Genomic DNA, 15,350 nt, shown 5'->3' on the forward strand with positions numbered 1-15,350 from the left:
ATCAGCACAGTTGCTGCATAATGTGCCAAACTCCAATGACAAACCCTAGTCATGACAAATCTATGTATGGAATTAGGTGTGGCAGGAGGTACTGCCTTCTGGGTGGGGGGGGGAATGTAATACACCATTTTAAAAGATGGAAATTTCTCATTGTGATCAGATGTATAGCAAAGTTCAAGTGTGCCCTGGGACAATAAGTGAAGAAAGCCCCTGGTCCCCTTGCCTTATTCTCCCACCCCATGCCTTTGCTGCAGAAAAACTATATGGATATGGTGAAAAGCAGAACATGCTCGGCATGTCCTTTCCGTCACTCCTATGCAAATAGTACCATACACTCCCCACACTCTGATCAAGAGCCAGCAGTTTGCTAGTGAAGCAGGAAGGGAGAACAAAGAGTGGAGAGAGCAAAGCTGCTCCATCCCTCGTTTACACTCATACTTGTTTTACACAAGAGCATAGCTGTAGATAGCAAGTCCTGGCTGATACCTTCCAGTGTTGGGGCATCTGACTGATGGAAAGCAACATTGGATTCTTTTACCCCATAATCCTTCCCCAACACTGAATTGTGCGTATGAGATTTACTATGCTTCTATACCTTGCTGGCTCCCCTTCCAGGAAATGTGGGACACCTGTTCAACACGTTATCAACCTGGAAAGGATAAAAGTTTCATCTCAAAATAACTAAGATTGTTAAGCACTGATTGATAGGTTTACAGTTCCTGTGAGTGCTTGCTCATTGGCCGCATTCACACGTAACACGGAACTGTGGGTCCAATGGACCTGTGGTTCCACTCCCACCTCCCATTCTCCTGTCTGCATTCAGACAAAACAGCGTCCTCTCCACAGTCAGCGAGACTACAAAGTTGCTGAGAGGAGGGGGAACGGCTGTGTGGGCTTCCTTCTTGCTTTGAAGGACAGCCCGCACAGCCAATCACAGAGGGAGGAGCTTCCTCCCTCAACTCCAGTACGGCTGAATGCAGCCTCCAGTTTGGACATACTGGAGGCTTGATAGCACCTTGGTTTTGAGCAGCGGAACTCATTACAAACTGAGGGTTCGAATGGGAGCCTCCGGAGCAAAACCTCTGGTCATGGACCAGAGTTGCACATGTCCGGGCGTAATGGTAGAGAAACCTGTGGACCCAGCAACTTTGGTTCCTTGGTATGTACAAATGCAGCAATTGACATGAAACTCCGAGACCAAACCACAAAAGATAGAAACATGCAATTTTCATTGTATTTACCTGACTCAAAGACTCTTAATTTAAAGTGACCCCCCTTAAAAGGTAGAGGTTAAATATAGGTTATACCTGCATTCACCCTAAAGAAACAGAACTCTGAATTAAAGATGCCCTCCTGATTTTCAATATGAAAGAACTTGGAAAAACCTAGCCTTGGATTCAGGTAAATACAGCTGGGTTTAAGACCTTGCCCACACTAACATTTTTTTTTTTTTAAACTGCTTTATTTTCCCGGAAAACACAGGGAAACTCCTACTGGAGAAGCATGGAAAATGATGCTTTCTGACAAACTTGGGCAGTTTTCTCTGGTACTTTTAGGAGACAGAAAGTCCAGACTTTTATAGAATGATGAAGAAACAAGTTTTATTGTTTCAGTTCATGAAACAATGAAACTCCGTTAAGAAATGGAAGGACATGAAAAATGTTGCACTAGTTTTCTTTGTTCATCTGTCTCATTCAATCTGCTAGAATCTTCATTTTTAAGGATTCTTGGCAGCAGCAGCACTATTACATCCTCAGAAGAAAGCATCTCTTCTGGTCATCAGCTAGCAAGGAGTGAAGAGAGAGTGCATGGTCATTTTGCAGTACAGGAAGAATGCTTGCAAACTGCAAGCCCTTTGACCAGTAATAAATAAAACATGTGAGTTTTATTTTATTTACAGATTAATTGCCTGGCTTTCTGGACAATCCAGTCTAAAGCGGCAAATGATAACAAAAATGCAGTAGAACAAAACTAAATACATACTAAAACCAGCAGATGCAAGCAACCGTAGCTGGTAAAACCATCCAGCATTAAAAGACCTTGTGAAACAAATATTTTCAGTTTTTAAAAGGGGAAACCAGATTAATCTTTGAGGAAGGAATTCAAGAGCGGAGAGAAAACTCTGTAAACAAAATCCTAGACTCAAAAGGTAGGATGCTTAATGCAAGAAGCTATTCCTTAGTTTCAGTTGCATGAGTCATAACTAAGAAGCAGATACTAGGGCCAAGTAATTTAACAAATCTGCCCCAGCTGTGGCTTCTCAAGGAGAGAAATGCCCAGACACCTGCAGCATCTTATATAATGATGTTCCATATGTCTCCTAAAACATTTTATCAATGTGGTCATGCATGGGACTGTCCGAAAACCAAGAGGGATAGCAGGTAAGAAAGTGGATTTGAGAAGACTACTTTTTCCATCCCAAATGCCCTATTGCCCTAGGAACAGCAGTAATAAAATGGGTTCTCTCAATGCAGATTTAAGGGCTATTTATAATGATATTGGTAGCAACTAGAGTATTTTTTAAAATTGGGAGCTGTGAGGCTATAGGGTGCACTTTCTTTTTCAACATCAAAACACTGTTCATGATTTTGTACTAGAGCAGGCCTGCTCAACTTTGTCCCCCCCCCCGCCCTCTGTTTTTGGACTTTGACTCCCATAATTCCCAGCCACTGTGGCCAATAGCCAGGGATTATGGGAGTTGTACACCAACATCTCTGACGATATGTTCCTGGGCAAAATACAAGGTGTTGGTCATAACCTATAAAGCCCTAAACAGCTTGGGCCCTGGGTATTTAAGACAACGTCTTCTTCGTCATGAACCCCACCACCCATTGAGATCATCAGGAGAGGTCCATCTGCAGTTGCCACCAGCTCGTCTGGTGGGTATTCAGGGACGGGCCTTCTCCGTTGCTGCCCCGAGGCTTTGGAATGCGCTCCCTAGTGAAATAAGAGCCTCCCTATCTCTGACAATTTTTAAAAAGTCTTTAAAGATGCATCTGTTCGCCCAGGCTTTTAACTGATACTGTTTTGATTGTTTTAATGTTGTTTTTAGAATATTGTTTTACAATTTTAAATTGTGTTTTAAATTTCTTGCTTTTAAATTTTTTTGTTTTTAATTTATGTTTTACTTTTTAATCTTTGTAAACTGCCCAGAGACGTAAGTTTTGGGTGGTATAAAAATATGTCAAATAAATAAATAAACAAAAAAACAAAAAAACATCTGCAGGAGGGCCGAAGTTGAGCACCCTGTACTGGAGGTTTGTGGGATCACTTTGTGTATATATTTTCCTTCCAGCTTCTCTAATTGCAAAAGGAATACTTTGAAATAATTGCAAGTGACATATTGTAATGGAAAACATGGACCCATCCTTACTGAACTGAAGTGGCTAGGGACAAGTTTAATCGATGGTGAGGAAATATGAGTTTACTGGAAGGGAAACCTGTAAAATAGCCAGAGCCATCACGCCAAAACAGTGCTGCCTTTTAAAAAAATCTATCAGGCGCTTACTGAATTGCAAACAAATTAACAGCAGGGGGAGGTAGAGTATTGATTTCTGTTTCTATCAAGCAGCTGTTTTAATGGCCCTTATGTAGTACAGAGCGCAGGACTGTAGACAGATGAAAATAGATAATCCAAGCTGTAGATGAAAACCTTTGCTACCCGGCCCTTCTCACCTACTCTCCACCCACCGGAAGCTCAAATCTGTTTCTGTGGAGGTCCCAAGTAGTCATCCCTGCAGGTACAGTTGAAACTAGTGAGCTTAAACACTATAATGTAAGAACATAAGAACAGCCCTGCTGGATCAGGCCCAGGGCCCAGCTAGTCCAGCATCTTGTTTCACATTGTGGCCCACCAGATGCTGCTGGAAGCCACAGGCAAGAGTTGAGGGCATGCGCTCTCTCCTGCTGTTACTCCCCTGCAACTGGTATTCAGAGGCATCCTGCCTTTGAGGTTGGAGGTGGCCTATAGCCCTCCGACTATTAGCCGATGATAGACCTCTCCTGTAGGGCTGCACAACATTGGCTGTCCTGCAAATGTTGGACAACAACGCCCATAGTCCCCGACTCTTTGCCATTGTGGCTACAGATGATGGGAGTTGTAGTCCCAAAACACCTGGAGGCTGAAGTTTTGTAAAGGTAAAGTGTGCCATCGAGTTGGTGTCGACTCCTGGAGACCACAGAGCCTTGTGGTTGTCCTTGGTAGAATAGGGGTTTATTTATATTTTTATATATTTATATTTATGTATATTTATAGGAGGGGTTTACCATTACTATCTCCTGCGCAGTATGAGATGATGCCTTTCAGCATCTCCCTATATCTCTGTTGCCTGATATAGGTGTTCATACCAGCAGGGATTCAAACCGGCAACCTCCGGCATGGTAGTCAAGCCATTTCCCTGCTGTGCCATTAGGTGGCTTGAAGTTTTGTAGCCCTGATATAATACCATCAGGTGTCCATGTACCACTGTGTGTTTTGAGAGGACTGCATTTGCACACCCTAAATCACCAAATGACTTCAGAAAATGCAGTATGTGTCTGTACACAGAACAGGTACAGTCAGATGCATCACACTCCTTCCAGTCCTTGCAGTATATAGCACCCTCCCATATCCACTCCAACAATCCCAAGCGACACTTTGCAGGGGCAAGCTGCCGCTTTTATAGACATTGTCTTCCAAGTAAGCTGGTTGGAACAGAGCTGTTTTGGAGGAGGGGTATTTTACCAACTGTGTTCCGGGTGTGGATCTGCACTCCGATTCCAGATTTCTATTTATGGTGCTCCAGTGTTTTGTGTTTATACTGTTTGTACAGTTGGCTTTGTAGTAAGTTTCCATTTGTCTGGCAGGAACGTTGACTAAGAGACGGGAAACTATCCAGGGATGTCCTACTGGTGTTCTAAAGCTTCATGGAAATGTACAGAAAGGATGGAGCAGCCAGTGTTAACGAGCTAATAATGCTGCCACACATTCCTTTCATTCATTCTGTACTCTGGAGCAGCCCCCAGTGCAGAACAGATTCAAGTGGAGGCCTTGCAAAGGAGGATCTTAATTTTTCAAGGACTTGTGTGCCTTATCTTTCATTTGCAATGCTTCTAGGCTTAATGCTTGCATTATAAAATTGAACAAAAATGGGAACAGGGACAGACGCTGGGCCTATCGACACAGGCAGAGGAATAATGTGGGGCAGTCTCCTTAGGACTGTACAATTCCAGGCTGCATGTTTCAGTGTGCGCGTACTCACACCCACACCCACACACCCATTTACAAATCAAACCCCTGTTATATTTGGAACGCATAAGAAAGATCCGAAAGTACTTTATTAAGAGCAGTTCCAACACAACAGTAGCACAAAACAACCTGGCTGAACTGAAAGGCCTCCCTTACCTACAGATTCCACTCAGCTGGCTTACACTTTCAAGTCACTTAAAGGCAGAGTACAACCCAAATCTTAAGACCGCAGCCCTGCATATAGCACCTCAGGAAGAAGGTTAGGTGAGCACCTTCTCTTATATGTGCTGCCATTTTACATACAAGGAAAAAGGTTGCCAACTTTATCAGGCCCTGCAGGTAAGATCATCTGCAGAAGTTAATGGTGCATAATAATACTGTACTTCCTTCTCTCCATGCTATGGAAAGCTTTATCTGCTTATTTCTGCAGACTGTAGGTCATGTTAAAGGCATGAAAACAGGCCAGACCATGGTTGTTTTTTGGGGTGGTGGTGGTGGTATCAACTTTCACAAAAGTTTTGGGATGTATTTATCTAATGTGAGGAAGCATTTCTATTGGAGTTCTAGTGCATCAACCTTTTGCACCAACTATCCTAATGACCACTAGGGGCATTGGGAATAGAGGTAGTGAGTAATGGTCTCCCTAGCTATTCTACCTGGCTATACTCTATGACCTCTGATATGACTCTTTAGGTATTTCCTGTGCTGAGTCAGAATCCCTTCCTTTCCTCTCTCTCTCCCTACCTATTCATTATGTAGTTCTTTAGATTAGGGATGAGGTCTTTCATATCCAAAGTGTACTTCACCAATCAATACTTAGTATTTAGTTCTATAAGAATCTCCATGTGTCTTCTTTAAATATCTGCAACAACTTAACTCTGCATTCTACTCGGTAACTGGAGTGGGTAGCTTCTTTAGTGCTCTGCTAATTAACTGGGGGATAAAAATTACAACCCCCAGCAATTTCAACACTGGATCCTCCATTGCAGTCTGAAATGCTACAGTTCTAGGGATAAGGCTTCACCATATTGGAGACTCTTCCATGGGTGTCCCCAGCATTGGCGGTTAGGCTGCCAAAGTTTTTTCTGTGGTGGCACCTTGTTTTTGGAACACCCCTCCCCAGAGGTCTTTGTTTAGCATCCAGGGGCATATCTAGGGTAGGGCAGGGAGGGCACATGCCCCGGGCACCACTTGAAGGGGGGGGCGCCATTTTTAAAAATTAAATTTTTTTTTTAAAAAAAATGGCCACCAAAACAAAATGGCCACCGTGCATGCTCAAATGGCCTCTGTGAGGCCCTAGGCTATGCCAGGCCTTGCAGAGGCCATTTGAGCATGCGCCATTTTGTTTTCAGCAGCCATTTTAAAAAATATATATTTTTTTAAAAAATGGCCACCACAAATGCTCAAATGGTCCCTGTGAGGCACTAGAGGCCAGTTGGGGGAGAGGAACCTTTGCAGACCCCTCCACGGCTTTAGGAAGCCCCCCAAAGGGGCTACAGGTAAAGATTTTTTAAAAAATATTAATATAATATAAGTCACTGTACACATATTCAGATTGACACTATGTACAGAATCAGGGCTTGTGAATACTGAGCTGAAGCTTATGAGCTAGGATTGTATTCATTTACTCTTATTTTGCTTCTTGTGATAAGTGAGTTAAATGTGATGTCTTAATAATATGGCTATTAATGGTGAGTTTGTCTTTGAATCAGTGTGAAATCCTTAGTATTAAGGCTCACTGGGAGTTTCTTGCTCTCTTTCTCTCAGTGCTGGATTAGGTCCGGGGAGGGAGACCCAAGTTCAGATCCCCATTCAGCCATTAAACTAGCTGGGTGACTCTGGGCCAGTCACAAAAATAAATAAATAAATAATACTAGAATATATTCCAAGCAGTGACACAGTTTACTCTGCATATCCTTTAATTATTTTCAGAGTATCTGGGAAAAGTCAAATTTTCTGTTTATTTTAAAAACTTATGTAATAGTGATGCTACAATGCATAGTAGAGAATTAGACAGGCACGTCTGTTTAGTTTTCCAAGTACACCTCCACATAGTATTTGGGTATTTCATGAGCCCCAGCATATTGAAATTTGTAGTTTTCCAGCATTTTTTGGTCTGTCTACATCCACTGCTAAATAGTTTTTGAAATATTAAAAGATTAACGAGCTTGACTTGTACTTTTCAGCTGATATTATGGTAAACTTATCTGAAAGATGGGCGTCAGATGTTTGGACAGGGGGTGCAATTTCAGTGCTTGCCCTAGGCACTATTTTCCCTAGATACGCCTCTGTTAGCATCCTGTCCTTTGGATGGCAAATTACTCCTACGAAGTACAAATTCTATAACTTGCCTTGGCAGAAAGCAGGAAAGAGGAAAGCGTTTTCTTGCTGGCAGGGTTAGGAACTACTTGCAATTACATTCTACAGTACATAGAAATGAGGGGGCAGGCAGATAACTGACTGGGATGACGGTCCAGTCATTCAGAGCCAATTTGAGCCTATTGACTCGGGGAGAGGAGGGGGCAGGAGCCAGAGTACAAGAAGACACCTTGACTCCATGGAAGGGGGCAAGGAGCAAAGAAGTAAGTGGCTTCGTGAAGCAGGTATTACTTGTAAAAATGGCACCCTTTTCCTAAAGTGTATACTGTATTTACCTGAATCCAAGACCAGGTTTCCCCCCAAGTTTTTTGACGTTAGAAATGGGGGTGGGTGGGTGTTGTCTTAAATTCAAAGGCCTCTACCTTTTGGGCAAATACAGGTATAACTTGTATGTCACCTGCATTTTTAAAGGGGGTCATTTTAAATTCAGAGTTGTCTTTTATCTGGGTAAATACCGGCGCTCCATGTATTATACCGGGACTGTTTTTAAACAGGGAAAAGTGTATTATCCGGAAATGATGGGAGCTCATAAATAAGTCTCTCCACCCTTGTACCCTGCACCCACTGGCAAGAAAAGCTTCCCAGTCTCTGCTAAGCTGACCACCACCAACGGTTTCCCCAGCCTATTATCTCTGGCAGCAGCGACTTTCCCCTGAGCGACTCAGCGAATTCTTTTAAGGTGAGAATGTATGAGAAACTGGCCAGAGAAGCTCCTCATAAGTCACTGGGAAGAGCTCAGCCCACTCCTATGCCCTAGGGAAAGCAGTGGACCTCAGAGCAAGTGCGAAGGAGATGCAGCTGGTGCAGAGCACGTCAGCTCCAATGGCAATAGCTGGGAATAGCTCTTGTCCAGGGCTGTGGGGTGTGTCTCGAAATGTTGTATTGAGGTGGTCTTAAGGGTAACAGTACACCAGAGGAGGAATAGGTGCAGAACAGCCAGAACCTAAATAGAGAGAGCCTAGTATACTTAGTTATTTAATTGTAAAGTTGTGCCCTTGAGTTGGTGTCAACTCCTGGCGACCACAGAGCCCTGTGGTTGTCTTTGCTAGAATACAGGAGGGGTTTATCATTGCCTCCTCCCATGCAGTGTGAGATGATGCCTTTCAGCACCTTCCTATATCGCTGCTGCCTGATATACAGGTGAAACTCGAAAAATTATAATATCGTGCAAAAGTTCATTAATTTCAGTAATGCAAATTAAAAGGTGAAACTGATATATGAGATAGACGCATTACATGCAAAGCGAGATAAGTCAAGCCTTAATTTGTTATAATTGTGATGATCATGGCGTACAGCTCATGAGAACCCCAAATCCACAATCCCAGAAAATTAGAATATTGTGAAAAGGTTCAACAGTCTAGGCTCCAGGTGTCCCACTCCAATCAGCTAATCAATCCATAACACCTGCAAAGGGTTCCTGAGCCTTTAAATGGTCTCTCAGTCTGGTTCATTAGGAATCACAATCATGGGAAAGACTGCTGACTTGACAGTTGTGCAGAAAACCATCATTGACACCCTCCATAAGGAGGGAAAGCCTCAAAAGGTAATTGCAAAAGAAGTTGGATGTTCCCAAAGTGCTGCATCAAAGCACATTAATAGAAAGTTATGTGGAAGGGGAAAGTGTTGAAGAAAAAGGTGCACAAGCAGCAGGGATGACCTCAGCCTGGAGAGGATTGTCAGGAAAAGGCCATTCAAAAGTGTTGGGGACTTTCACAAGGAGTGGACTGAGGCTGGAGTTAGTGCATCAAGAGCCACCACACACAGACGGATCCTGGACATGGGCTTCAAATGTCGTATTCCTCTTGTCAAGCTGCTCCTGAACAACAAACAACATCAGAAGCGTCTTACCTGGGCTCAAGAAAAAAAGAACTGGTCTGTTGCTCAGTGGTCCAAAGTCCTCTTTTCTGATGAGAGCAACTTTTGCATCTCATTTGGAAACCAAGGACCCAGAGTCTGGAGGAAGAATGGAAAGGCACACAATGCAAGATGCTTGAAGTCCAGTGTGAAGTTTCCACAGTCTGTGTTGATTTGGGGAGCCATGTCATCTGCTGGTGTTGGTCCACTGTGCTTCATTAAGTCCAGGGTCAACACAGCCATCTATCAGGAGATTTTGGAGCACTTCATGCTTCCTTCCGCAGATGAACTGTATGGGGATGCTGACTTCATTTTCCAGCAGGACTTGGCACCTGCCCACACTGCCAAAAGTACCAAAACTTGTCAGTCCAAGTACTTTCAAGTACCAAGTACTTGTCAGTTAATCTCACTGCTATTGTACTTGTGCTGAACAACAAGACCGGGGGAGATTTATGTCTTACTGAGTAATTGCGCAGAATCCTGCCTACACTCTCTTGCTTCTGCCTTCGCAAGTCGAAGGGAGACTTGCTTTATTTTTAAGTGACAGCTGAAGATTTAGGGTGCTGCTACAGAGAAGGCCCTGCCTTGTGTCCCCACCTGCTATACTTCAGACAGCAGAGCCACACAAAGTAGGAAGCAACTAGATTGGCCTAGAGTTTCCAGAAACCACGATTGCTCTTCTGGAGACTATTGAAAGCAGATTTTAACAGCTTAATATTGTGAAAAAAAATTGGGGTGGGGAGTCTCTAGGCATAGCTTCAGTCAGAGATGACAAGTTTACCTCAGTTATCCTCACATAATTTTATTTGTACAGTTATGCAAAACTTACATTTGTAAACAGTCTTGTCATAAACCGCACAGTGATTTACCACATATTTGAAAACACCATAAATCAACTGAATATAGTTGTAGCCCACCTGTGAGGGGGAGAAAGTACATCTGCTAGAAGCTAAACATCTCAAAGAAGGCCATATGAGGCCAAAAGGCTAAGTTCATGTCCCCTTTTAGCCTACTTTCTAGTAGGCTTATGAGATCACCCAGCATTCTGTGTGTGTGTCCCCCACTATCAACTTCATAACGCCTGGACCAATATGAACCAAACTGGGTACAGTTGTAGGGACACATAGGGACATCTCAACGGTGTAGATTGTGACAATGTCATCCAACCCAATTCAAGATGGCAGACATGTTAACTATAATATAGTTATATAGTTATAGTTATATAATATATAATAATAATAATAATAATTAATAATAATAAATTAATAACTATTGAAGCGCAAGTGCACTAACTTGTGGCCTGTCTATCCAATTTGAACCAAATTTGCTACAGCTATATGGACACATAGTGATGCCCCAATGGTGTAGTTTGTGGTGATGTCACCCATCCCGATCCAAGATGGTGGACATGTGAACTTTTGAGGTGCAAGTGTACTAACTTGAAGACTGTAACCGATTTGAACCAAATTTTATACAGTTGTAGTGAGTGACACACAGGGACACCTCAGTGGTGTAGTTTGTAATGATGTAATCCACCCTGATCCAAGATGGTGGATGCACGAACATTTGAGGTGCAAGAGATCTAACTTGTGGACCTTGATTTGAACCAAATTTAGTCCAGTTGTAGACACAGTGAAAGGAAAGTAGGCTGATTAGTTCTTACTAGAACAACTTGTTTAATTGCCCCAAAGCCCAGATTTAAAAAGGACCATCTTCAGCCACCTGTAATACATGTATTGCTCTGTCTTTAACTTTTATCTGGGCTTTGGGGACCCAACTTTAAGAACCCCTGCACAAACCTATATTTTTATATGTAACCAAACAACCTTGTATTTCTTCTCTTCCCATCCCCTTACCAGTCCAACCTGAATTTCTCACCCTGAGTTTAAAAAAGATTTGCTCCCAATGATCAATACAGTCTTATGTGTGTTTACTCAGAAGTAAGTTGCATGTGCATGATGGGTCTTACTCCCTACTAAGTGTGTTAAGGATTGCAGCCTGCACTTGATAGACCTTTCAATCCTTTCTTTGAAATCTTTTTAATTATCTGTTGCATGTGTTTTAATCATAGACATGCTCCCAGAGGCCTTTAGGCAATTGGCAGGTATGCCCTGTTAGAAATCTTAATAATAATAATGTGGTAGTAATTTAAACTGTGGTCTGCCCCACGGAAACATTCAGGACAATCACACATTCAAATGTACAAGATGGAGGGGGGGGGAGTTTTCTCAGGAAATTAAAACAGAATGGCTAGATCTATGACTGATATCCATGAAGAATCCTTTTGACTAGTGTCTAGATTTCAGCTGCATCATCCAGCAACAATTAACCACCAGAAATGTCTGTCCTTCTTCCTCTTCTCCTATGCTTACCCTTCCTGATTTCACAGCCCTTCTAAGCAAATAAGACAGGGCTGGCGGTAATGATCACCTCATGTCTTTGATAGATGCATTTTGTCACTGCAAATATTTGGTTTTTTTAAGCATTGTTAGGTATGTTTGAATTGTTTAATGAATCTGCAGTAAGGTTTCACTCTATTGGAATACGTTGAATCTGCCAGGCTGTTCTATCTGCTATCTTTACTTCATTTGTGTGTTGCTTAATGAAAATGCCTTAAGAGCTCTGAGTCTGCCTGGAGTTATTCTTGTGTAAATCCTACTCACAGGGGCGAATCTCATGAGTGGGTGGGCGGGGAAGGCTCCAAGAAGCTTACCTTCCCCACAGATGATGAAGGGATTGGTGGTGCTCCGTGCTCAATCAGCAGCCCTGCTCCATGAAGTACGGAGCAGGGTGGAGTAGGGTTGCCATGTCCCCTGGAATTCAGGGTAGCCCCCCGGAATTTGGCTCCTCCATCTGGCTGCTAAATTCCACCTGGATTTATGCAGATTTCAAATGCGCTGCCCGGATTGCCTGGATTCTACTCTGGATCCGATCACATGGGAGGGCAGAGAAGGAGGGGAAAGTATACAAACCTGTCAAATACATAAATGCAAATTAGTTGCCACATAATTAGCATAATATGCAAATTAGGCTGCCTGGATTTGGGGAGCTTGAATATGGCAACCCTAGGGCTGAGAGATCTGGGGCTGGAACTCCTTGTTCTGGCCTTCATGAACCCCACAATGTGCATTGCATTGGGGGATTCCCCCAAGAGACAGGCTCTCCGCAAGCAGCCCATATTCGCACACCAGCAAGCAGCCGGGGGTAACTAGATTGTGAGCCCTTTGGGGTCAGGGTCCAGTGAGCCATTTTATTGCTATCTATGTAAAGTGCTTTGGAAACCTTTGTTGAAATGTGTTATATAAATATCTGTCATGTTCGTAAGAGAGCCCTCGCTCCCTTAATCTTGGCTAACACTCAGGGCAAATAGCGGGGTTACGTGGCACTGCCCCACCAGGATTGGGCCCAATCCCAGCAGTTCTCACATGCAGCCTAATCCGGGCTGGGCATCACTAGCCCAGGTTAGGCTGCATGTGAGAATAGCCTTAATATATTACATATTACATTAATATTATTATTCCACTAAATAGCATCCAGCACAACTCAGTAAAGAGATTACCTTTCATTCTCCTCCTTCCATGCTGCTTTTTTCTTTGCAGTCAAGCTTATTGAGCATATCTGATCAAAGGACCATCTAGTTCTGTTTGCAAGGACAGTAGCAAAACTCCCATGGATTTATAGGGCAGGGGCAGGAGCCACTGGGGTAGGGGAAGTCTGGGAGAGCAAAGAACATTATTAGGGGTGCCAAGATTTTGCTATACTTGTGGTAGTAAGCATGACTTGCCCTCTTTACTAAGCAGGGCTCACCCTATTTGCATATGAATGGGAGACTACGTGTGTCAGCACTGGAAGATATTCCCTTTAGGGGATGGGGCCATTCTGGGAAGAACACCTGCATGCTTGCGTGCAGAAGGTTCCAAGTTCCCTCGCTGGCATCTCCAAGATAGGCTGAGAGAGACTTCTGCCTGCAACCTTGAAGAAGCAGCTGCCAGTCTGTGTAGACAATACTGAGCTAGATTGACCAATGGTCTGACTTGGTATATGGCAGCTTCCTATGTTCCTAAATATCTTTCAGAGGTAGAGTAATTAATGAGTCTACCTATCTGACTGTACTCACTTCTGCAGCTTGTTCTGGGGTAGAGGAGAGACTGAATGAGGCTTCTTTAAACAACGGGGGCCTTTAAAAATACATCCAAGCTATAGGACCACAGTGTAAGAGTCTTGGCTGATCCTTTGCTGTCAAGATCCACTCCAGTCTAGATGGGGGAGCAGGAAATTTTTTGGGGGAGCTTTTGCTACTTGCTGGAGTCATCCTGGGCCAGGGGCTTCGAACCTTGGATCCCTGGTAGAGCTGCAGGCAAGAAAGCAGGGACTGCCAGTAGATGACTTGGGCACTGCTGGCTGTGAAGAAGGGGAAGCTTCTTGCCTGGGAGATGAAGACTCCTTTTTTTGTATGGGAAATTTGCTTTCCTTAAGATCTCTCATTGGCTCTATACAGTTTTAAAGTCTATGTCGTAATAATGGACTCGCTACCTTACCTGACACAGCCACCAGGTGGTAGTATTAGCCTTGGTCAGTTGCCAGGAGTGAATTCCTTTCTTAGGAGCTCTGCAACAAGCCGACCTCTCCCATCTGTTGTTCTTTTTTGCCTCTCTGCCTAAGGGGCGTGTGGCCAGCATTTCCTGCTGGGCCCCACTTTTTCCCGTTCTTTCTTTTATCCGGAATCCTACAGCGCCTAGGAAGATGCTGAGCTAAAGGCTTTTCTTTAGTGTCTAAACTCAAGGTGAATGCGACCAAACACATGCTAGAGTCCATATCAGGGCCTACTCTGTGGCAGTGGTGGCCGAGAACCAACCCCTCCTAACTTGGCAAAGAGGCACCTTTCAACGTGCTGATTCTCTTTATTTAGCAGGGGAGAGTAACTGACCCTATCCACCCCCAGCACAGGACCTCCAGTGACTGTTGCTGGTGTCTATCTGGTGTTTCTTTTTAGCCTGTGAGCCCTTTGGGGACAGGGATCCATCTTATTTATTTATTATTTCTCTGTGTAAACAGCCCTGAGCCATTTTTTGGAAGGGCGGTAGAGAAATTGAATGAACGAATGAATGAGAAGAAATCTTGCCTCTCTGGCACCATTGCACTTGTTTAGTGTCGTAAGTTAAGTAACAACAATGTTCAGATGCAATTGTTGCGGCAACCACAATGGTGGTTGTCCAGCAAAGCTTTTGGGGTGTGTGTGTGTGTATTTACTTACTTACTTTTGTATCCTGCTCTGCTGTAAAGTAGTCCAGAGCGGTATACAACACAGTATTATGTTTATCTTCACAGCAACCCTGTAAGGTAGGTGAGTTTGAGAGGTAAGCGACTGGCCCAGAGTGACCCAGTGAGTTTCATGGCTGAACAGAGATTTGAACTTGGGTCTCCCCTATCCTAGTCCAACACTATAGTCATGAGTGGTTTGGGGCCTCCTAAGAGAGGGCTCCAAAGACCATCAGATTTAATCCACACAGCCTGCTGTGACCAATTGGTGTTGCATTTGGCAGATAACATCTCTTGTCTTGGCACCAACTTGGACACCAAATTGTTCTTTGTTGCGGGGAGGGGGGCTCACGATTGTGCTGGAAAGACAGGGTGTGTGTGTGTGTGTGTGCGCGCACACACACGCACACACAAAATTGTTGGACTGCAATTCCCATCATCCCCCGCCCCAATGGCTGGAGAACCCTGCTACAGGGAATGAGATTCAATTGCTGAATATTTATCTGTATCAGCTGAACCAGTGTAAGAAAGCAAAAATACCCAAGACTGGAAAGGGAATGATTGGCATCTTATCTCTTTTACCTAATTCTGACAAAAAGCTAATGCCGTTCTGGGTCAGAACCGCATCAGG

The sequence above is a fragment of the Hemicordylus capensis genome, chromosome 5, assembly GCF_027244095.1.
Source record: "Hemicordylus capensis ecotype Gifberg chromosome 5, rHemCap1.1.pri, whole genome shotgun sequence".
Taxonomy (NCBI): domain Eukaryota; kingdom Metazoa; phylum Chordata; class Lepidosauria; order Squamata; family Cordylidae; genus Hemicordylus; species Hemicordylus capensis.